Raw genomic sequence first — 24265 nt, 5'->3', positions numbered from 1 at the left:
CTCCCTCCCTCTCTTCCTTCTTTTTCTTTCTTGACAGTCTCATTCTTGTTTGTGATCACAGCTCACTTCAGACTTGATCTCCTGGGCTCAAGCAATTCTTCCTGCCTGAGTTTCCAGAATAATTGGGAATACAAGCCTGTGCTACCAAGCCAGCTCATGGGTCAAACTTTTTTTTTTTTTTTTTTTTGAGACGGAGTTTCGCTCTTGTTACCCAGGCTGGAGTGCAATGGCGCGATCTCGGCTCACCGCAACCTCTGCCTCCTGGGTTCAGGCAATTCTCCTGCCTCAGCCTCCTGAGTAGCTGGGATTACAGGCGCGCGCCACCGTGCCCAGCTAATTTTTTTGTATTTTTAGTAGAGATGGGGTTTCACCATGTTGACCAGGATGGTCTCGATCTCTTGACCTCGTGATCCACCCGCCTCGGCCTCCCAAAGAGCTGGGATTACAGGCTTGAGCCACCGCGCCCGGCCTCCTTTTCTTTTTTTTTTTTTTTGAGACTGAGTCTTGCTTTGTCACCCAAGCTGGAGTTCAGTGCCATGATCTTGGCTCACTGCAAACTTCACCTCCTGGGTTCAAGCGATTCTCCTGCATCAGCCTTCTGAGTAGCTGGGATTACAGGTGGGCACCACCACACCTGGCTAATTTTTTTTTTTTTTTTAAAGACGGGGTTTCACCATGTTGGTCAGACTGGTGTGAGCCACAACACCTGGCCTAATTTTTGTATTTTTAGTATAGATGGGGTTTCACCATGTTGATCAGGCTGGTCTCGAACTCCTGACCTCGTGATCTACCTACCTCGGCCTCCCAAAGTTCTGGGATTACAGGTGGGAGCCACCATGCCCAGCCACCTATTGATTCATATTTGAATATTGGGACAACATTTTCCTATAGGACACTTTTTGCTGATTGGAATTGCAAAGAAATAAATCTTGATGTTTTGAACTAATAACAAATGTCAATCCTACAATGGCTCTAATGCTGTTTTCGACCTTGGACTTTGCCACAAACAACATGCACCTCCCTTTCCTCTCCAGGTTAGGAGCTTCTCAAAGCCTCAGCTTTTTTGTTTTGTCTGGGCTTGTGATTTTCACAGACCTAGCATGTTATCTTCACAACAGCAGTAATGAAGACTAACTGGAACTGGCACAAATTTAACAATTAGACTTCTTGTTCTTCCCCATATTTCTTCTCTTTTCTAGCTTTAGTGAAGATTTCAGAACCTGAGGTGGTGCAAGGTTGTAGCTAAAGTAAATCCTTGCTGGGTGTGTAGTCTCAGTTACTCAGGAGACTGATGTGGGAGGATGGCTTGAGCTAGTAGTTTCTGGCCAGCTTGGGCAACATATTGAGACTATGTCTCAATAATAATAATTTTTAAAAAACTTTAAAAATAAATTTAAATAATAATTTTTTTAAAAAATGTCTGGGTGCAGTGGCTCACGCCTATAATCCCAACAGTTGGGAGGACTAGCTGGGTGGATAATGAGGTCAAGAGATTGAGACCATTCTGGCCAACATGATGAAACCCCGTCTCTACTAAAAATACAAAAATTAGCTGAGCATGGTGGCACCTGCATGTAGTCCTAGCTATTTGGGAGGCTGAGGCAGGAGAATCACTTGAACCCGGGAGGCGGAGGTTACAATGAGCCGAGATTGCACCAATGCACTCCAGCTTGGGCAATAGAGCAAGACTCCTTCTAAAAAAAAAAAAAAAAAAAAAATCTAGGCACAATGGCTCACACCTGTAATCCCAACACTTTGGGAGGCCAAGGCAGGAGGATTGCTTGAGCCCAGAAGTTCCAGACCAGCCTGGGCAACATAAGGAGATGCCATTTCTACAAAAAATTTAAAAATTGGTCCAGTGTGGTGGCACACACCTGTGGTCCCAGCTACTCAGGAGGCTGAACAGGGAGGATCACTTAGGCCCAGGAGGTCGAGGCTGCAGTGAGCCACTGCGATACAGCCTGGATGAGCGTTAAGACCCTGACTCAATGAACAAACAAACAAACAAACAAACCCAACACACAAAAAATAAAGTATATTCTGAGGCTAGGACCTGTTCTCAGCCTTGTTGCTATCTTGCTTGTGGGACTCCAGGCAAATCTTTTAATGACTCTTTCACCATCTTCAACAGTTTCCCCCTTATACAAATACAAAATACCTAATGTGAAGTATTCTGAGCTAATAAGAATAGCCAGTTCTTTCCTGGAATGTTTGAAGAGGTTTTTCTTCCTGCCTTTATCACTTGGTAAGGCAGCCAGTTCTCCTGCTCTACTAGAAAATCTCACCTATGGTCTTGTATCATCTGAATCTTTCCTGGTTTTCTGTCTCTTCTCTCCTGGTTCCTTGTTTTTGTTTTTTTTTTTGAGATGGAGTTTTGCTCTGGTTGCCCAGGGGCTGGAGTACAATCTCAGCTCACTGCAACCTCTGCCTCCTAGGTTCAAGCCATTCTCCTGCCTCAGCCTCCCAAGTAGCTGGGATTATAGGCATGCATCACCACGCCCAGCTAATTTTTAGTAGAGACGGTGTTTCACCATGTAGGTTAGGCTGGTCTTGAACTCCTGACCTCAGGTGATTCACCTGCCTCAGCCTCCCAAAGTGCTAGGATAACAGGCATGAGCCACCACGCATGGCCCCTTGTAAATTCTTACATTTGATCAAGTATGTAAGAATTTACATTCCGTCTCAAAAAAAAATTAATTTATCATTGAATTTACATTCTTACATTTGATCAAGTCCCTGCTTTTAATATTTTATTTTATTTTATTTTAGAGATGGGGTTTCGCTGTGTTGCACAGGCTGGACTCAAACTCCTGGACTCAAGCAGTCCTTCCATCTTGGCCTCATGAGTAGTTGGGACTACAGGCACAAGTCACCATACCCAAGTCCCTACATTGGATGCTGAAGACCCATAACCCCACATGAGACCAAAGCAACAGGAAACAATAGACAGGACAATCTCTCTCTTTTTTTTTTTTTGAGACTGAGTTTCGTTCTTGTTGCCCAGGCTGGAGTGCAATGGTGAAATCTTGGCTCACCGCAACCTCCACTTCCTGGGTTCAAGGGATTCTCCTGCTTCAGCCTCCATAGTAGCTGGGATTACAGTCATGTGCCACCATGCTCGGTTAATTTTGTATTTTTAGTAGAGATGGGATTTCTCCATGTTGGTCAGGCTGGTCTCAAACTCCCGACCTCAGGTGATCCACCCACCTTGGCCTCCCAAAGTGCTGGGATTACAGGCATGAGCCACTGTGCCCGGCCTTTTTTTTTTTTTTGAGATGGAGTTTCACTCTTGTTGCCCAGGCTAGAGTGCAATGGCACAATCCTGGCTCACTGTAACCTCTCCCTCCTGGGTTCATGCAATTCTCCTGCCTCAGCCTCCCTAGTAGCTGAGATTACAGCTCCTTAGTAGCTGATAACCACACCTGACTAATTTTTTGTATTTTTAGTAGAAATGGGGTTTCACCATGTTGCCCAAGCTGGTCTCAAACTCCTGACCCCAGGTGACCGCCACCTCAGCCTCCCAAAGTGCTGGGATTACAGGCGTGAGCCACCACGCCCAACCTAGTTTTCTCTTTACCTCATTGTCTCCTGTGAAGATTCAGCTGCTGAAAGTGAACACATTTACCTCATTGGACTCTACTACCATTTCAGGTGAAGGTGCTGTTCTGGGCCAGCTCTTCTCAGTCTTAGCCAGTGAAAAAGAACTTTACAAGTGCTATAAGCCCAGGTACACAAGTGGAAAAAAAACAAATCCAGATGCTCCCTCTGAAAATCTTCAATAAACACATTAAGAAAAATCCTCAATAATCACCTTAATGAAAAGGAGTCAGGAGCATGAGCCTTGTTGGTAGGACTGACCTCAGTTGGAATGCCTTCAGCTTCCACTTTTCATCTGTGGCAAGTTATTTAACCTTTCTGGGCTCCGGTTTCCTTAACTATAAAAGGGGATAATATTGGCTGGGCGCGGTGGCTCATGCCTGTAATACCAGCACTTTGGAAGGCTGAGGCGGGTGGATCACAAGGTCAAGAGATCAAGACCATCCTGGCCAACATGGTGAAACCCCATCTCTACTAAAAATACAAAAATTAGCTATGCATGGGGCGCATGCCTGTAGTCTCAACTACTAGGGAAGCTGAGGCAGAAGAATCACTTGAATCTGGGAGGCGGAGGTTGCAGTGAGCCAAGATTGCACCACTGCACTCCAGCCTGGAGAAAGAGTAAGACTCCATCTTTAAAAAATAAAAATAATGAAAAATAAAAAAGGGGATAATATATCGTTATGAGGATAAAATGAAATCATAGATGAAGTGCCAGCACCATGCCAGGCACATAGTGTGATAAAGTATAACAATTATTATTACCCAAGAAGATTGGGCCTTAACCAGTAATAATTAGTTCCTTAATATCATATACCTCTTTAGAGGATAAAGTATTATAAGTGAAAGACCTACCAATAAAGGCCTAGTTTGAGAAACAAAGTCAAAATACCCATAGTTCTTTCTTTTTTTTTTTTTTTTGGAAACAGAGTCTCACTCTGTTGCCCAGACTGGAGTGCAGTGGCACGATCTCGGCTCACTGCAAACTCCACCTTCCAGGTTCAAGCAATTCTCCTGCCTCAGCCTCCTGAGTAGCTGAGATTACAGGCACCCACCACCACACCTGGCTAATTTTTGCATTTTTAGTAGAGACTAGGTTTCACCATGTTGGCCAGGCTGGTCTTGAACTCCTGAACTCAGGTGATCACCCAGCTTGGCCTCCCAAAGTGCTGGGATTACAGACATGAGCCACCACACCCAGCTAAAATATCCATAGTTCTGTTCCTCCTCTTTCCTGAAACCTGTTAGCACCGGTGTAGCCTCGGTGCTCAAGGCTTAAACTTTGCTTTTCCATCTTCCCTTACTCCCTTGGTTATCTCATCCGGGCCTATGGCTTTAGATATTAGCAACATGCTGATACCTCCCAGATTTGTATCTCTAGTCCTGATCTTTATTCTGAACTCCAGACTGATGTAACCAACTTCCAGCTCCACATCTCACCTGTCTACTAGTTATCAGAAAACTTAACCTACCCAAAACTGAGTTCCTGCTCTTCCTACCAAAACTGTTCCTCCCATATTCTTCCCTTTCTTCCTTTATTCCAGTCCAATATGTCTGTCTCCTGTTTCTACTGTGGCCACACTGCTGCAAGCACCATCCTGTGGTTGGATTTCTTTTTTTTCCTTCAGATGGCGTCTTGCTCTGTTGCTTAGGCTGGAGTACAGTGGCATGATTGTGGCTCCTCCGCACTTTGTAGGCTGCTGAAATAAATTTGGTTTCTGTAAGGAGGGAGACAGAAAGTTGTTAGTGGGCTCTGAACAGAGACATCATAACCTGACTTCCATGCTAACAGGATTCCTCTGGTTACTGTGTGGAAAACAGACTGAAAGTGGGAATGGGGAGAAGCAGGACAGCTGGTTGGGAGGTTGCTGCAATAATCCAGTCACATTGTTTGAATCCAGGAGTTTGAGGCTGTAGTGAGCTATGATTGTGCCACTGCACTGCAACCTTCATACCTTTCTGACCTCATCCCACTTCTCCCAAAACAATTCTGTTCCAGACTCCTTACTGATCTCTAAAAATTCTGGTCAGGCCCACACCTCAGGGCCTTTGCCCTTGCTGTTATTTTATCATTATTATTATTATTTTGAGATGTATTCTCTCTGTGTCACCCAGGCTGGAGTGCAGTGGTGTAATCTTGGCTCACTGCAACCTTCGCCTCCTGGGTTCAAGCAATTCTCTGCCTCAGCCTCCCAAGTAGCTGGGATTACAGGCACTCGCTACCATGCCCTGTTAATTTTTTCTGTATTTTTAGTAGAGACAGGGTTTCACTATCTTGGCCAGGCTGGTCTTCAACTCCTGATCTCGTGATCCACCCATCTCAGCCTCCCAAAGTGCTAGGATTACAGGTATATAGGTGTGAGCCACCGCACCCGGCTATCCTTGTTGTTCTTTCTGTCCAGAACATTCTTTCGCCATGTATCCTAATAGCTTGGTTCCTAATCTTCTTTGGGTCTTTATTCAAAGATCTCAGTGAAGCCTTCCCTCACTGCTCGAAAGTTACAACTTCCCCCCAGAACTCCCTACTCTCCTTCACTCCCTTATTTTTCTCCATAGCATTACAACCACCAGAGAGATTGTATTTATGTATGTATGTATGTATGTATGTATGTATGTATGTATGTATGTATGTATTTATTTTGAGACAGTGTCTCACTCTGTTGCCAGGCTGGAGTGCAGTGGCGCCATCTCAGCTCACTGCAACTTCCTTCTGGGTTCAAGCGATTTATCCTGCTTCAGCCTCCGGAATAGCCGAGATCACAGGTGTGCGCTACTACGCCCAACTAATTTTTGTATTTTTAGTAGAGGCAGGGTTTCACCATGTTGGCCAGGATGGTCTCAATCTCTTGATCTTGTGATCCGCCCAGCTCAGCCTCCTGAAGTGCTGGGATTACAGGTGTGAGGCCACCGTGCCTGGCCTTTTTTTTTTTTTTTTTTTTTTCCTAGATGGAATCTTGCTCTGTTACCCATAGCTGGAGTGCAGTGGGGCAATCTTGGCTCACTGCAACCTCTGCTTCCTGGGTTCCAGCAATTCTGCCTCAGCCTCCTGAGTAACTGGATTAGAGGTGCATGCCACCACGTCCAGCTAATTTTTGTATATTTAGTAGAGATGGGGTTTCACCATGTTGGCCAGTCTGGTCTCGAAATCCTGACCTTGTGATCTGCCTGCCTTGGCCTCCAAAGTGCTGGGATTACAGGCATGAGCCACCATACCCAGCCAAGAGATTGTATATCTTGTTTAGTTTATTGTCTGTCTTCAAAAACAGCCCTCACCTCCATCACCAGTAGGGCAGCAGCTTATCAACTTTGTTAATTCTTGTATTTCCAGCATCTGATACAGCATCTGTCATACAGCAGACCTTCATATAGTTCTTTTTTGTTGTTGGTGACAGCGTCTTGTTCTGTCACCCAGGCTGGAGTGCAGTGGTGCAATCATGGCTCACTGCAGCCTCAACCTTCTGAGCTCAAGCAATCTTCTCACTTCAGTCTCCCAAGTAGCTGAGACTACAGGGGCATGCCACCACACCCAGATAATTTTTGTATTTTTTTGTAGAGATGGGGTTTTGCCATATTGCCTAGGCTGGTCTTAAACTCCTGGGCTCAAGCAATCCTTGGGCCTCAGCCTCCCAAAGTGCTGGGCTTACAGTTGTGAGCCACTGCACCTGGCCCTTCATATAGTTCTTGAATGAAGGAATAACTTCCCAAGAAAATGCCTAAAAAGTGGGAAGGTAACTTTAAAGACTATGCAACAACTTCCTTTCTCTACAGATAAAGCCTGCTTTATTTATTATTTATTTATTTATTTATTTCGAGACAGAGTTTCACTCAGTTGCCCAGGCTGGAGCGCAGTGGTGCGATCTTGGCTCACTGCAACCTTCGCCTCCTGGGTTCAAGCAATTCTCCTGACTCAGCCTCCTGAGTAGCTGGGATTATAGGCATGTGCTACCACATCCTACTAATTTTTGTATTTTTAGTAGAGACGGGGTTTCATCATGTTGGCCAGGCCAGTCTTGAACTCGTGACTTCATGATCCGCCTGCCTCGGCCTCCCGAAGTGCTGGAATTACAGGAGTGAGCCACTGCGCTCAGCCTAAGCCTGCTTTATTTTTGAATGCTTAATGGGCTTTTCTTGCAGCAGACTTTTTTGATCCCATGATGTTGAATTTAGGCTATAAAATCAGGTTACCTTCCCTAAGGGCCCACTGACAGGAAGGAACACCAGGTGGCCAAGACCAGCAAGTCTTTCAACAATGTAGACAATACACCTGAGGTGCCTGACGCTTGGCCGGGCGTGGTGGCTCATGCCTGTAATCCAAGCACTTTAGAGGCCAAGGCGGGCGGATCACCGGGAGTTCAAGACCAGCCTGACCAACATGGTGAAACCCCGTCTTATTTAAAAAAAAAAAAAGACAATACACCTCAGAATTTGATGCTGGCAGTTGGAACATTAGCTTGAAGATGCTGGAAACAAGCTGCATACTGAAAGCTGTGTTGCCTAACTTTTTGCTAGATTGCTGACTTGTAGTTTCCTTCCAGCTCCTCTGTAACCTTGCACAAGTCACTCTTGGCCAGATATTTTGCCCAAGAGCTAGCAAGACCTGTGGAAGCCAGGTGGCTTTTCCTTTATGGATGGAACTTTGAACACATATGAGGGTTTTTTTTTGTTTGTTTTTGAGATGGAGTCTTGCTCTGTCCCCCAGGCTGGAGTGCAGTGGCCCAATCTCAGCTGCACTGCAACCTCTACCTCCCAGGTTCAAGGGATTCTCCACCTCAGCCATCCGAGCAGCTGGGATTACAGACACCTGCCACCATGCCCGGCTAATTTTTGTATTTTTAGTAGAGATGGGGTTTCACCACGTTAGCCAGGCTGGTCTTGAACTCCTGACCTCAGGTGGTCCACCCGCCTTGGCCTCCCAAAGTGCTGGGATTACAGGCGTGAGCCACCGCAACATCATGTCGGCTATTCTTGAGCTGGAAATACGTAATTTGGAAACTCATCAGAAGGAAAAAGAGCTGGTGGGGGTGGGGGGAAATCACTTGAGTTCAGGAGTTCGAGACCATCCTGGGCAACATAGTGAGAGCTCATCTCTTAAAACAAAGAAAAAAAAATAGATTATGGGCAAATGCATGGAGATAAAGGAAAAGGGGATGAGCCTCCGTGACATACTGATTCTCTAAGTTTTTCTCTTGCACCTTTCGTCAGGTTTCAGGTAGAAGGGCTGGGATGGCGAGGAGCCAGGGTCTTCTGTGGGCGCATGGCCATCAGCCCCTTTTCGAGATGGCTTAAACTTAGTCCCGAAGAAGCTCCCTTGCCATTTCCCTCACACTAACGGACAATAAGGAGGCCTCGAGGACCATGTGCTACAAGGAAGAGGCCAAACCAAAATCCCCAGCGAGTCTCGCGAAGCGGGGCGGGTAAGCGCACCTTCTTATTGGGTGGCGATGAGCAGCGTGCTCCCACGCCCCTCCCCAGAAGGCAAGCCTCCTGCGCGCGGAGCACTGCGGGAGTAGAGTCGGCGGGACCAGCAGCTGTACTTCATCTCCCGGCGGGCTCAGCGCTGAAGGCTGCGGCGCGGCGCCTTTGTGGAAGCAGTGGCCCAGCGCGGAGGAAGTTCCGGTCTTCGCGGCGCTGGGTCGGTGGCGGAGGCTGAGGAGGAGTAGAGGGCCGTGGAGGCTTCGCCGCCTAGGTAAGGGCCCGGGACTGGAGAGAGAGCGTGCCAGAGCCTGCGGGGGTAGAGCCAGCAGACAGGGCCGCTCTAGACGTCGTAGGGCCGCGCGGCCTGAAAGCTATGGCTTCGGGGTCGCGGGGCGGCCGCGGCCTCGCTCGGGAAGAAGAGAGCCAAGCGGCGGTGAGGTGAGGTAGGCGCCGCCCGCGGCAGGAACGCCCCGGAACCGTCGCGGGCCCGGAGCGGGGCCCGGCGCGGCGGTAGAATTAGCGGTCCTGCCGCGGAGCGGCCAGCTGAGAGGTAGGAGCTGGCGCGTGGTTGCAGCTCTGTGCTCCTAATCTTCGGAGCTGTGAGCGGGCCCTTTTTTCTTGCAGTTTTCCTGTTTCTAATCCAATTTTGATCACTAGGAAGAGAGCTCTTGTGCCTAGCACGTAGCCTCGTCCTCAGAGTGGACAGACACTAGGGAGGCTCCGCCGGACCGGAAGGCTGGGCGGTAGAACCTGGAGGTGGGGGAGTGGTCTGGTGGGATCTGCGCCCGTTAGGCACTGTAGGAGAGGGATGTTTTCTCGTATTCACGCTTTAGATTCCTTGGCGGTGTAAATATGTGTTTTTCTCTTTACTTTAGAATTGACATTAGGGAAATGGGTTCAACTTTGGAAATGCTTTTTTTTTTTTTTTTTTTTTTTTTTAAAGGAAGGGCCCTGTTTTGTAGGGTACATAAACCGTGAGGATAATTGTATATTTTGCATATTCCAGGTTTGCTTGTGAAGGTCTGAGTAGCTGGATCTAAGTGAAGGAGTTCAGGAGAGGGGATGCAATTGGTCACCTGGTTCATTTACTGAACCCTGGATTCTGGCCTCGGCTTGCTAGTTTCCTCCTCCTTGTTGAGAAATGCCACCAGTGTGAATGATTTAAATATGTCACCCTTACTAAATTTGTGAGGTCTGTAAGGACAGGTGTCAAGAAGTGGTGCGTGATGGTAGGACGGGCAGCGTGGAAAGTAACAGAATAATATGGTACCATTTTGGTGCAACACAAAACTTTAATTTGAACCTTGTCTCAAACTAGCACCTAACTGGATACTTAACCTACAAGATGGGTTCCAGGTCTCTCTGGACAGTTGTAGCACCTCTCCTCATAGAATTCTATTACCAGGCCAAGCCTGGTTGCTCACGCCTGTAATCCCAGCACTTTGGGAGGCCAAGGTGGGAGGATTGCTTGATTCCAGGAGTTAGAGACTGCGTGGGCACATGATGAGACCCCTGTTCTACAAACAATAAAATAGCCAGGGCCAGGCGCGGTGGCTCGCGCTTGTAATCCCAGCACTTTGGGACGCTGAGGCCGGCGGATCACCTGAGGTCAGGAGTTCAAGACCAGCCTAACCAACATGGAGAAACCCCATCTCTACTAAAAATACAAAATTAGCCGGGCTTGGTGGCACATGACTGTAATCCCAGCTACTCGGGAGGCTGAGGCAGGAGAATTGCTTGAACCAGGGAGGCAGAGGTTGTCGTAAGCTGAGATCACGCCATTGGACTCTAGCCTGGGCAACAAGAGTGAAACTCCGTCTCAAAAACAAACACCAAATCCAACAAAAACCAACAGCTTTATTGGGTTACAATTTATACATCATACAGTTCACCCATTTAAGCTGTATAATTCAGAGGTTTTTGGTGTATTATGCTATTTTTTTTTTTTTTTGAGATGGAGTCTCTCTTTTGCCCAGGCTGGAGTGCAGTGGTGCCATCTCGGCTCATGTAACCTCCGACTCCCGAGTTCAAGGGATTCTCCTGCCTCAGCCTCTGGAGCGGCTGGGATTATAGGCGCCCGCCACCATGCCCGTCTAATTTTTTTGTATTTTTTTTCTTTTTGTTTTCCTTTTTGAGACAGAGTCTTGCTCCGTCGCCCAGGCTGGAGTGCAGTAGCACGATTTCAGCTCACTGCAACCTCCGCCTCCCGGGTTCAAGTGATTCTCCTGCCTCAGCCTCCTAAGTAGCTGGGACTACACGTGTGTACCACCACGCCTGGCTAATTTTGTATTTTTAGTAGAGATGGGGTTTCACCGTGTTAGTCAGGATGGTCTTGATCTCCTGACCTCGAGATCCACCCTCCTCGACCTCCCTAAGTGCTGGGATTACAGGCGTGAGCCACCGCTTCCGGCCATGTGGTCAGGCTGATCTTGAACTACTGACCTCAGGTGATCCACCTGCCTCAGCCTCCCAAAGTGCTGGGATTACAGGTGTGAGTCACCACGCCCGGCCCTATTACAATATTTTTAAAACGAATTGTGAGCTTCCTCCCGGCGGACTGAGCGCTGAAGGCTGCGGCGCGGCGCGGCGCGGAGCGGAGGAAATTCCGGTCTCTGCTGCTCTGGGTCGGTGGCGGAGTATTTTTAAAACAAATTGTGAGCTTGGACAGCATGGCGAAACCGTATCTCTACAAAAAATACAGCAAACAAACAAACAACTAGCCAGGCATGGTGTCATGCTTCTGTTAGTCCTAGCTACTCGGGAGGTTGAGATGGGAAAATCACTTGAGCCGGGGAGGTAGAGATTGAAGTGAGGGGAAATCATGCCACTGTACTCCAGTGTGGGCGACAGAACAAGACTCTTGTCTAAAAAATAAATAAATAAATAAATAAAACATATTGTAGTAAATACATATTTTTATGTGTGTTTATGTATATTTTAACAAAATTTGTCCTTTAAACCATTTTTAAGTATACAATTTAGTGGTGTTAATTACATTCACAATGTAATACAAGCAACACCACTATTTCCGAAACTTTATTGTCTCAAACAGAAACTCTGTAACCAGACAGGGGTGGTGGCTCATGCCTGTAATCCCAGCACTTTGGGAGGCCGAGGTGGGCAGATCACTTGAGGTCAGGAGTTCGAGTACAGCCTGGCCAAAATAGCGAAACCCCTGCCTCTACTAAAAATACAAAAATTAACCAGGCATGGTGGCGTGCACCTGTAACCCCAGCTACTCGGGAGGTGAAGGTTGCAGTGAGCTGAGATCATGCCACTGCACTCCAACCTGGGCTACAGAGCCAGACTCCGTCTGAAAAAAAAGAAGGCCAGGCATGGTGGCTCATGCCTGTAATTTCAGCACTTTGGGAGTCTGAGGCGGGTGGATCACAAGGTCAGGTGATCTAACATGTTGAAATCCCGTCTCTACTAAAAATACAAAAAATTAGCCGGGCGTGGTGGTGTTCGCCTGTAGTCCCAGCTACTTGGGAGGCTGAGGCAGGAGAATTTCTTGAACCTGGGAGGCCGAGGTTGCAATGAGCTGAGATCGCGCCACTGCACTCCAGCCTGGTGTCAGAGGGAGACTCAGTTTCAAAAAAAAAAGCAAACAAAAAACTGTAACCATTAAACAAATAACTTGCCATTTCCTCCTCCTTCTAGCCCCTTGTAATCTCTGATCTACTTTGTATGAATGTGCCGGTTCTAGGTACTGCAAATACTAAATGGAATCATATAATATTTGTCCTTTTTGTGTCTGGTTTATTTCACTTAGTTTAATGGTTTCAAGGTTAATCCATGTTGTAGCGTGTATCAGAACTTCATTCCTTTTTATGGCTTAATCCATTGTGTGTGTATACCATATTTTGTTTAACTAATTTGTAGTAGACACTTGGGTTGTTTCTACCTTTTGACTATTGTAAATAATGCTTCTGTGAACATTGGTGTACAAATATCTTTTTGAGTTCCTGCTTTGAATTCTTTTGGGTATATACCCAGAAGTGAAATTGCTATATGGTAATTATTATTATTAATTTTCTTTTAGAGACAGAGTCTTGCTCTGTTGCCCAGGCTGGAGTTGAGTGGCATAGTCATGGCTCACTGCAGCCTCGAACCTGTAGGCTCAAGCAGTCGTCCTGCCTCAGCCTCCTTAGTAGCTGGGACTACAGGTATGGGCTGCCACAACCAGCTAATTTTTTTTTGTTTGTTTAATTTTTATTTTTTATTGTGATGAACTCTTCCCTTGTTGTCTAGGCTGGTCTCGAACTCCTGGGGTAAAGTGATTCTCTTGCCTTGGCCTCCCAGAGGGCTGAGATTACAGGCATGAGCCACCACATCTGGCCCATAATTTTTTTATTTTTGTTTTTTTATAGAGACGGGGGTCTCTCTATGCTGCCCGTGCTGGTCTCGATCTCCTGGCCTCAAGCCATCTTCCCTCCTTGGCCTCTCAAGGTACTGGGATTATAGGCATGAGCCACTGCACCTAGCTGATAGTTGGTTATTAAATGTTTAGCTCTTTGAGGAATCACCATACTGTTTTCCTTAGTGGCTGCATCATTTTACATTCCCACCAGTAGTACACAAGGCTTCCAATTTTCCCAGCTACTCAGGAGGCTGAAGTGGAAGGACTGCTTGAGCCTGGGAGGTCAAAGCTGCAGTAAGCTGTGATTGTGCCACTGCTCTGCAGCCTGGGTAACAGAGGGAGACTTTGTCTCAAAAATCAAACAAACAAAAAAAAGTAGTTTGAACTAGCAAAAGGAAGGATTAGCAGACTTGAAGACAGACTGATAGACATTATGCAATCTGAAGAACAGAGAAAAAAGATGGAAGAAAACTCCATTTTTTTAAATTATTATCTGAGATTATTATTATTATCTGAGATACACTCTCGAAGCTGGGCATGCTCAAGCCTGTAATCCCAGCACTTTGGGAGGCTGGGGTGGGTGGATCACTTGAGGCCAGGATTTCAAGACCAGCCAGGTCAACATGGCAAAACCCCATCTCTACTAAAAATACAAAAATTAACAGGTGTGTTGGCAGTAAGATTGACTGAAAGGATGGAGAGGCAGACCCAGGGTCAGGTGTAGCAAGTTTACTTCAACCTGCCAGGCTGGCTGCTTCACCATAGGCGGTGAAGACGGCAGCAGCCTGGCATACAGACTATGGGGGATATACAGGGGGTTTGCAGGTGGCTGGGTGCTATTCTAAGAAAAACCGCCTCGTGGTTCTTCAGTGCTAGCATCCTACTTAATTGGGTCACCGTCCTGGGTCCGAGAGCCAGATGCAGCCACATCCTGGAACCTAGATGCCCTGTTTCCAAGGCATGAGGCTGTTTTTGCTGTGAACTTGGCTTAGCAGGGGAGAATGGGGACGGGGTCTATGAGCCTGCCTTGCTGTGATTCTAACAGTGGCAGGCGCCTGTAGTCCCAGCTACTTGGGAGGCTGAGGCAGGAGAATCTCTTGAACCCAGGAGGCAGAGGTTGCAGTGAGCCAAGATTGCACCACTGCACTCCAGCCTGGATGTCAGAGCGAGACTCTGTCTCAAAAAAAGAGAGAGAGAATTGAGACAGTCTTCCTCTGTCACCCAGGCTGGTGCAATTTTGGTTTCCTCCTGGTCCAGCACCCATAACCCGCCAAGGTCTCTTACTGCAGTGCCCTCCCCAGCTATTCCTCCTTCCAGACCCAGCGAAGCAGCTGCTCTGAAACATCTCTCCTCCCACCGGAGGGACCAGTCACCCCTTCCTCAGCCGCATCTTCAGAGCCACCCCCTTCCCACTGTTTGTCACTGCATCCTCTCTCTAGGAGGGGCTTCCCGTTCTTCTGCCTGGCACAGGGTCTGGCCCACAACAGGTGCTGATATATGACAACAGAATAACTAAATCTTTTTACTGACAAGAAACACTCATGAGTACTGACTGTGTGTCGGGTAGGCCTTGTCCTAAGGGTTGTCCTCAGGTATGTAACTTCTAGTTGGGGAAGATGAGCAGAAACTCCCAGTTTAGGCTCTTCTCCCCAACTCTCCACTTCCCAGGGGACGGGGCTGGAAGCCTCCGGCAGCCAGAATGGAACTGCGGGGAGGGGAGGAGGGAGAGTGGCCGAAGGCAAAGGCCAAGCTGAGAAAGGCCCAAGCCCACGGCTGGCTGGGGACACGGCGGATTGGCAAGCCGCCCATGCTACCCATGTAAGCGAGCTCGAGGGCACAAGGTACAGATGAAGCGTACCTGGGTTATTTCATACAATGACTTACAGTAGATTAACAAAGATCCAAGATGGACGTCACACTTACACTCCAAAACCATGGCTATGTAACTTCAGCATCGTCACACCAGCCTGGTGTCAAAACAGGCTGAGGAGCGGGGTCCAGGAGTCACTGATTCACCCCGGCTTATTACATTTCCCCCAAGAAAACCCACTGGAAAGTTACAGACAGTAATGAGCGCTTTCTTTGAGAACTCGATTGGAAGCTATTACTTGAAATTCCTGCAATGTGACTGCTGTCAGGAGTGGGCAGGTCCTTCACAATCAAAGACGTTCTGTGGTGCACCCATTGCAGAGCCCCATGCAGGGCGTCACAGGGGAGGACTTTTTCTCCTTTTCTTCTCCTTGAGAAAAACCATTTTGCACATTTTAAACAAAGACATAAAATGGCAGTCGGGAAATCAATTTCTCTTCCACTCAGTTTCCCAGGGGATGGGCATCCAGCCATCATCTCTGGAGCCCTTGGAGCCTGGCCTGCCCCTCAGGCTGGTGCACAGCGGCTAAATGTGCCCCAGAGTCATGCTGTAAGGGGGCACCCACCAGGCCACCCTGGAGGCTTGGGTAATGGAGGGCACTTGGCCACTAGCTGGTGTCAGAGGGGAACCTGCACCCACTCCTAACTGCACTGTGCATGCGGCTCACACCACACAGCTTCTCCGTGCGTTTCGACACACCTGCTTCCTGATTGATGCACAGGAGAACATTTGTGAGGGGAAGGATGTGGTGGTGACCCATGCCTGGAATGAATTCTAATTTCTGAGTGCCGAAGGTGCCACCTGAGAATGTTGACAAACACTGAGCCAAGGGGAAATCTCATCAAGTTGGAGATGACAAATGCGTCATTGCTCATTAAAATGCCGTGAGTCCAGCCAGAGGCAACTCTGCAGCAGGGGTTGAAACTGTTACACGCCCTGGAGCTTCGCAGGCCCCACGGCTCTGCCTGCATCATCTCGGTCCCCACTTCCTGGAGCCCTGATCACATTTCAGACTTGTCGCCTGCCAGGTGGCGACTACAGGGGAAAAGGAACCCTGCAGCTATTTCTGAATGTCACTGGAGCCATCGGCTTCTGTTTCCTGCAGCCTGCTTGTCAATGTCATGTGATGGGCCAGGTGGTGCCATGGGAGCCGGGGCTCCCAATTACTCGCCCGGCAGGGGAGGACCTAAGCTCACACGAAAATCACAGGCACTGAGTGGGCCCCTGGCCTGGGCACTGGATGACACTTCACGCAGGACCTGGCCAGGCCTGTGACCTTCCTGAGTGTGAGGTCTAGGAAGGTGCCCCACTGTCCACACATCAGTCTCAGGGAAAAGGAAGATGCACCTGACTTCAGGCCCTGCAGCTGCCACCCACCCCCTCATCCTGGACACGTGTCCTTGCCTGGACCACGGCCCCATAATGGTGCCCAGGGCACCTGCTTTTCCTCCTGTCTGTGCCCTGCTTCCTCTGCCCTGCCCCTCACCCTCCTTCCTCCCCGCCCAGCTCCCTGCAGTCCTTTCTCCACGTTTCCAAAGTAGACGTAGCTTGCTATTCTCCTGAGGCCCCCCCTAAAGCTGTGACTCTGGTCCCCGCTGACCTCTGGGACTTTATTTCCCCAGCCTCCTCCCCTGTGTCTTTTCTGTTTGTCCCAGCCCTGCCCCCAACTCCCTCTCCCCTGCTCCTCCTCTGCCATTCCTAATCCCTCATCCTAATTCCTTTTCTCCTACATTTTCTGTAGCTAAATCATTTAATTGTTAATAATCTCCCCCTTTGTCCCCTAGGTATCTGCCTTGTGCAGCACAAAATGACAAAAATCTAGAAATTGGAACCTAATTCTGGCCCTAGTCAGGACTCAGGTTTTGTGAAATGGAGAAAAAAAAAAAAGCAACTCCCACCAAACCAACAGCTAGTCTAGAGCCTGATGATATACGTGCCACTGAAAACGTTTCCTTCCTTTATTCTTCTAGAACCAGAAAATTCTTTCTGAAAGAGATGGCCCCTGAGGCCATTGAGAAGCATCTTGGGGTGGAGTGGGAAGGGTCCTGAAAGCCGGTCTTGTCGTCCCTTGTCCCCCAACCCCAGGTGACATGAAGCCGAGCTCCAGAGAAGAGCCGGGTCCATGGGGTGTTTGGATTTTACTCCAAGTCTAATTCCCAGTCCGGTGCCACTGCCTCCAAGGGCTCTAATTCCTCTGTCTGCTTGGCCTAGGAAGGGGTGCATGGCAGAGTGTGGCGCATGGGGAGAGAAAGCGAGGCCCACGGGAAGCCCCAGAAGGGCGGTGCGGTGCATTCGGCTCTAGCCCCCTGTCTGGGTTTAGGCCTCCAAGTAGGTCCTCCTGTTTGCTCATCTTCTGAGGCCCAGGGCTTCCTCAGAGCCTCCGTGGGTCCCACCCCGGCACCCATCACATGGTGTCTGGCCCCTGCCTGGCTCACACCTCCACTCCCACCTGCTACCATATTTCTATCCCTAGGACACCCCGCTGGGCACTGCTGTTCCCTCTCGTAGAAGACTTTCACAGGCCCTGCTCATCCCTTTTGCCAATCAAGTGAATGTCACCTCCTCAGAGAAGCCCTCCCTGAGCACCCCATCTGCAGTAGGGTCACCCCATCTTCCACCCTCACTTTTCCTGGTGTTTCCTTGCTAGCCCCTGTCCCTGTGGGCAGTTTTCTGCACTGATAGACTAGTCTTCCTTACCCACCCAGGGGCCAGCGTGTCTGTATTCTCTGTCCCTGTGCATGGGAGATGCTCAATGATCATTTGTCAGCAAAAATGAAACAGGAAGACCCCTGAGGTGCTGGGATTGGGAGCCATTCACCCCAGGTGAGGAAGGAGCCTTGAGGAATGGGAGAGAACCCGAGTTAGTGCCCCCTGCCCACCCTGAGGGTCAGCCCCATGCAGGGCGGACCAATGCGCCTTGGGGTACCTGTAACCAAAGATGGTTCCTGATAAATGACCGTTTCTTGCAAATCTTGTAGTAGCATTGGAAAGGTGGCAGGTGGGTGGCAGATACTCTGCTGGATGTCAGGGCGATGGCTTAGGTGTGTTGCAGAGCTTTTTAAGACAGCCCTTTTGGGGGATCGCCTTTGTATTTTTGGTGGACAGCAGGCTGGTGTGTTAGCTATGGTAAGCGTACAGCACTGAGTTGAATTTTTAGCACAAGATTGAGAGTTTCTCTCCTGCCATGAGAGGCACAAAATGAACTTTTAGGCCCGATGGCTCCTTTGTGCCTGTCCCTGTCTTAGGTTGTCTTTCCTTTGAAGAATCTTTAGCTAACCAGTCATCTACCCAGGGCCAGCCAGGCAACAGCTCGAAAGTTGGAATTTGAGTAAACACAGCCCCGGGGGCTGATCTGCAGAGTGTTGTGGTTCCAGGAACAGTGCTATTATTTACCTTAAGTTGTTTCTTCTGCTAAGCTGCCTGCTTGGAAAAGATGGTATTAATGCAGCTTTTTGGGGCTATTAACATATTACTTGCTTAGTTTAAGCTTACTTCATCCTGACATTTGCCAGTGATTAAGTTCCAGTAGATGATTACACTTTACATAAGCCCATAGAAAGCTCCACTACCATACATGTCATTCTGAGACAGTTCTCCACCCTCTTGAGGCACAGGCTGATACTTAGCTAATGCCATTAATTGACTGGTGGTTTGCTTGACCATTACTTGCTTCTATAGTTGACCGAATACTCCCAATTAAGAGAGGCAGGAGACAAGATAGTATCAAACACCCTCCTAATATAATTACTACTCCCCCTATTTGGGTTTTAAACACCCCCAACCATAAAAACCATTCTCTGAAGAGAGAGTCTGGTGACCACCCTTTCCAGGTTTGTACTGGAACTTGAGCTAGTTTTTGCATCCTGGCAGTAATTTCCATGACTGCTTGTCCATTATGGCTAATTTTTAGACAGTAGTTTGATAAGTTAAACTTTTCACATACTCCTCCTTTTTGGGCTAAAAGATAATGTAATGTTAGTTTTTTTCTGGTAAATGGCATTTCTCATCTGTGTGGCTTGTAAATTTGTAAGGTAGCAAATTTAAAGCTTTGGATGCTTCATTGGTTATGGTTTTTAGAACTGCCTGCAGCCTAATGATGCGGTTAATTATATAGATGGGAGTGTGATATCCCCATGCCCTATTTTTGTGCCCAAGTGGCTGGGCCATAATAATAATTTTTTTCTGGGGGCCAGTCTGTGTTTTTTTCAGTTTCCTATTTGTACGTTTATTATAGTTGTATCAGCTTATAGCATCACTAATCCAAAGTGGGATTTGAGTAAGCACCGCCTGCTTTTTTTGAAGGTTATAGGATTTGCAGTTATGTCATGTGCACACCTAATTAGGACTTTCCTAATAGGGGTGTTATAACAAGTTGGGGCTACAACTATTTTTTTTATTTTGAAGAAGTGTTTTTACTACCTGTTAGGCATCTAAGTATAAGGACACACTTCCCTAATGAGAAGGGGTTACCCGAGTTAGATTGTAAAGGGTTTCTTTTCCTGTTCTTTTACAGAGCTCAAACCATACCCCAGGTAAAAGTTTGGGGTTATAGCACACATAAGACTGATTATTACCTGGATTACAAATTGAATAGGTAGTTTGATTATACATGCAAGTTCCTAGGGAAGCTCCTTTACACTCATAATGTGTTTGCTATAGTAAAGTTTTAACTTGTGTATTCCCTATTTATGTAGTGTGGGTGCACATAGGACACCCATATAGGACTTCCTCGCTCAGTAGATTTGCCATAAGGGCTGACATGAGCAAAATGAAAGGTAACATTTTTACACTAAGACTGGACAAGGAATGCTTTCTCCTGGGAGCAAAGCTTTGCAGCAATGTCAACATAGTAACAGGATACTTAATATTATTAAAATGACAAGGTTTAAGATTTTGCTTAAGGTTTTAGTTTACGTTTGCTTATCCGGTGGAGATTGCTCGAGCTTCGGCCGTGCGTTGACTAGTCAGCTTCTGGTTGTGTGACTAGAGCAGGGCTCGACGGTTTCTCAGTGTCGTCTGCATCTGGAACCGGACTGAGCTGGTCCTGGTCCTTGTCGATGACATGTCTCAAGGTTAGCCTGGTGGGATATTCCGGATCCGGCTGACTGGTTCACTTGTCTGGGACTGCTGGCCTTAACTGGCTGTGATGAATCCAGAGAACAACTTTAGCAACTTTAACAGCAGTGGGGGTGCATAAGGTTACAATAAAAGGGCCCAATGTGGTTGGGTTCCACTTTTTAACCTAGACAGAGTCTCTGGGTTGAAATGAATGGATTGGAATTGTTAAACTTATAGGTATTCTTTTTTGTACCCAGCTTTGTTTCATGGCTTTACCTAGGGCCTGCATTTATCTCCTTAATGTTTGTTTTTCCTATTTGTTTAAAAAAAGATTTTCTTTTACCTGGGTTGTGGGGGGTGGTTTCCCAAAAAAAACTTCGTAAGGTGAATATTAGGTCTGTTTGGTTGGGTGCGTCTGACTCGGAGAAGGACCATGGGCAAGATTTGATCCCACCGTAAGTGGGTTTCCTGACAGAATTTCTTTAGGAATTGTTTCAGTGTCCAGTTTATTTGGTTTACCTTCCCCGAACTCTGGGGACGGTAGGCAGTATGTGATTTCCAACAGTTGAGAGAGATTTTGAACAATCTCAGCTACAAATGCCGGTTCATTGTCAGACCTGAGAGTCAGAGGCAGCCCAAACCTAGGAATACTATCTGTTAATAAAGCTTGAGTTGCCTCCATGGCTTTTTCAGTGCAGGTGGGGAAAAATTCTACCCACCTGGAGTAGGTGCAGACAAACACCAGCATAAACCGATAGCCTCCTGCTTGGGGCATTTCAGTAAAATCTACAAGCAAGTTTTCACATGGGGTTACTCCTACTTTTTGAATTCCCAGGGGCCAAAATGGCCCTTGCCATTGGTTGTTCTGAGCACAGGTTAAGCATTGTTTACAGACGGCTCGGGAGATGACAGTGAGCAGTGGCACATAGAAGTGGCACCCCACTAGTGTTTCTAGTGCTGTTTTCCCGTGTGAGTTTCTTGATGGAACTGTTTTACAAACCTGAGGGCTATTACTTCAGGAAAAACTAATTTTCTGTTTGAGAACCTCCACCAGCCTTTTTTTTGTATAAGCTCTGTTTTCCTGAGCAAACCAGGTCCTCTCATTTGGGGAGTAATCTGGCTTCTTTTTAGGCAAAGGTTCTGGGAGGAGAGGCATGGCAGTAGCTGCCTTCCTACCTACCATGCTGGAAAGTGGAGTATTCATTGCTGCACGCCTAGCTTCTGCATTTGCTTTCCTGTTTCCTCTTGCCTCTAGGGTCCGACCTTTTTGATGGCCTTGGCAATATATAACAGCTATTTTCTTAGGATCCCATACTGCATCTAAAAGTTGTAGGATTTTTTCTGGATACCCTACACTTGTTCCTTGGGCAGTTAGGAGTCCTTTTTTCTTGTATATGCTCCCATGTACATGTAGCATAGCAAAGGCATACTTTGAATTAGTATATATGTTGACTCTTTTACCTTTTGCTAACAGCAATGCCTGCGTTAAAGCTATTAGCTCTGCTCCGGGGGCTGGGGTTCCTGTTGGCAGGCTTTGGGCGTCTACCACTGAATTTAGAGTTACAACTGTGTATCCTGCCCATCTGACTTCTTCCGTTACAAAGCTGCTACCAGCTGTAAAGTTCTTGACATCTGGATTTTGGAGGGTCCGATCTGTAAGGTCCCTTCTACTTGAGAATAGTTTTATCTACTGTCTCTATACAGTTATATAGGGGAGCTTCTGTTTCCAGTGGGAGGAGGGAGGCAGGGTTGAGAGTGTTTATAGTTTCTAAGGTTATGTGGAGTTTTTACATAAAAGCCCTGATATTGGGTCATTCTAGGATTTGACAACCAATGGTGCCTTCTTTGCTCCATTAGTGTTAAAACAGAGTGTGGTACCCATACAGTTAACTGCTTTCCCAGAGCACTTGTAGCAGCAAGAGCCTTGAAACAGGATGGCCGTCCTGAGCCGCCGAGTCCAGTTGCTTTGATAGGCAGGCTATTGGGTGATGCCATGATTCCAAGATTGGGTTAAAACTCTGATAGCCATTCCCTTCTGCTCATGAACATACAGGAGAACGGGTTTAGTTATGTCTGGCAGTCCTAAAGCAGGTGCCTCAACTAGAGCCTTCTTCATTGTATTAAATGCTTTTTGTTGCTCAGGCCCCCAGATAAAGGGTTTTCTTTTCCCCCTGTTTTGTGGATTTATATAATTATTTTGCTATTAGTGAGAAATTTGGGATTTAAATATGGCAGAACCCTGTTGCCCCTAAGAACCCTGTGACTTGTTGCTGGGAGGTTGGGGTGAGAATTCTACAGACAGCTTCCTTGCATGCAATGCCTAACACACGCTGTCTGTCTGTGGCTTATGACAAACCCCAAGTATGTGACTCCGCAGGAAATCTGGGCTTTTCTTTTTCTACTTTTTATATACTTTATACCTTGCCTTCCACAGAAGGTGGAGGTTTGGGGTTCCTTCATGGCAGTTTTCGATAGTGGATGCTGCTAGGAGAAGGTCATTTCCATACTGCCGAAGGACGCAGTTTTTATCTGGTGGGGTGTAAGCATTAAGGTCTGATGCTAGGGCCTCACTGAAAATTGTGGGGGAGTTTTTGAACCTTTGGGGAAGCTTGGTCCAAGTATACTGGAGATTTTCCCATTGAAGGGCAAAGATGGATCGACTGACTGGCATGGGGGCGAAGGCAGAAGAAAACATTCTTTTAGTTTAAAACAGTCAACAATACTGCATTGGAGGGAATTAGGGAGAGCAGAGTGTATGGGTTTGGAACTACTGGGTGAATAGTTACTGTTGCTTGGTTTACAGCTCGTAGGTTCCGCCCTGGCCTATAATTATCACAGGTATGGTACAATTTATTACTAGGCAGCCGTTTCTTTGATAAGGGTGGGATGTTCCAGGGTGACTGGCATGGCTCCAAAATGCCGTGTTGATTAGCCACTCTGGATGCTTTCTACGCCTAAAACAGCCTCCTGTGGTATGGGATACTGGTGTAGCCGGACTGGGCTGACTCCCACTGTTAGTTCTACTACCACTGGAGCATGATTCATGGCTAGCTCAGGTGGACTGTTTTCAGCCCATACCTCTGGGAATTTACGAATTGATTCTGACAATATAACTTCCTTCATTGGCCCCAAGTTTGCTTTATAGGTCCCTTCATACCCCTAGCAAATAATTGCCACTCAGCTTGTGGTACCGTGAAGGCTAATACCATAGCCTTTGGTTACTTAAAATCTAAAGTCATGTTATCTTTAGGCTTAAAAGAAATTTGTACTTGTAGTTTTTGGAGCAGATTCCTCCCCAACAAAGGAACAGGGCAGCTGGGAAGATATAAGAACTTGTGCTGCACCTCTTGCCTTCCAGTGACATATTTTGACTGGCAAAAGGGTTTGTTTTTGTTTGTTTTTCCCTGATATTCCTATAGCCCCAATAGTAGTAGTGTAAGACAGTGACCCACCAGTTTGGATAATATCCCACCACTAGGTATTGCATGGGGATAAACCCCATGATCTTTATAGACCGTTCTTTTGGAGCATGCATACTTTCAATGTCCTTTCTTTTTCCACACTGCACATTGATCTCTCTCCAGTCTGGGCCGGGTTTTAGACTCTGGTTTAGCTATATTTTTTCTTGCCCTCTTCCACGTGCTCCTCCACATCCTTTCATTATCCCAGCTTTTCTTTCAACAAAGGCAGCTGCTGGTACCCTTCTCTTAGCCCCGGTCCTGTGCAGGGAGGGCACAAAGCAGCAGAGTGTCTGCAACCCACCTGCCACCTTTCCAACGCTACTACAAGATTTGCAAGAAGGAAGAAATGGTCATTTATGAGGAACCATCTTTATTAACAAAGATAAAATAGGGCAGCAGAGAAGTGCTGCAGGCTCGACGTTGCTCCAACATGGTCATCTGACCAGACTCCTCCCCACAGCCATTGGCATCCACTGTCAGGTTTCAATGTTCCTGGACCTCAGG

At 47.3% G+C, this 24265-nt stretch overlaps 1 protein-coding gene across 5 annotated transcripts in view; it reads left to right on the top strand.

Annotated features, from left to right (window-relative positions):
* Nucleotides 1-9192: 9192 nt before the first annotated feature.
* RAF1 (Raf-1 proto-oncogene, serine/threonine kinase) overlaps nucleotides 9193-24265 on the top strand; it is a 115613-nt gene continuing 100540 nt past the window's right edge. For 4 of the 5 annotated variants that reach the window (XM_064362050.1, XM_064362049.1, XM_064362044.1 and 1 more), the window contains exon 1: nucleotides 9193-9283. The gene's annotated coding sequence lies outside the window, so the exon portion shown is untranslated. The remainder of the gene's footprint in view (nucleotides 9284-24265) is intronic. The other variant, XM_064362051.1, reaches the window with a different exon arrangement.

The sequence above is a fragment of the Aotus nancymaae genome, unplaced genomic scaffold (genome assembly GCF_030222135.1).
Source record: "Aotus nancymaae isolate 86718 unplaced genomic scaffold, 86718_ANA_hifiasm-v0.15.2.pri h1tg000046l, whole genome shotgun sequence".
Classification (NCBI taxonomy): Eukaryota; Metazoa; Chordata; class Mammalia; order Primates; family Aotidae; genus Aotus; species Aotus nancymaae.
Note: the sequence above shows the minus strand (reverse complement) of the source record. Positions and strands in the feature narration are given on the sequence as shown.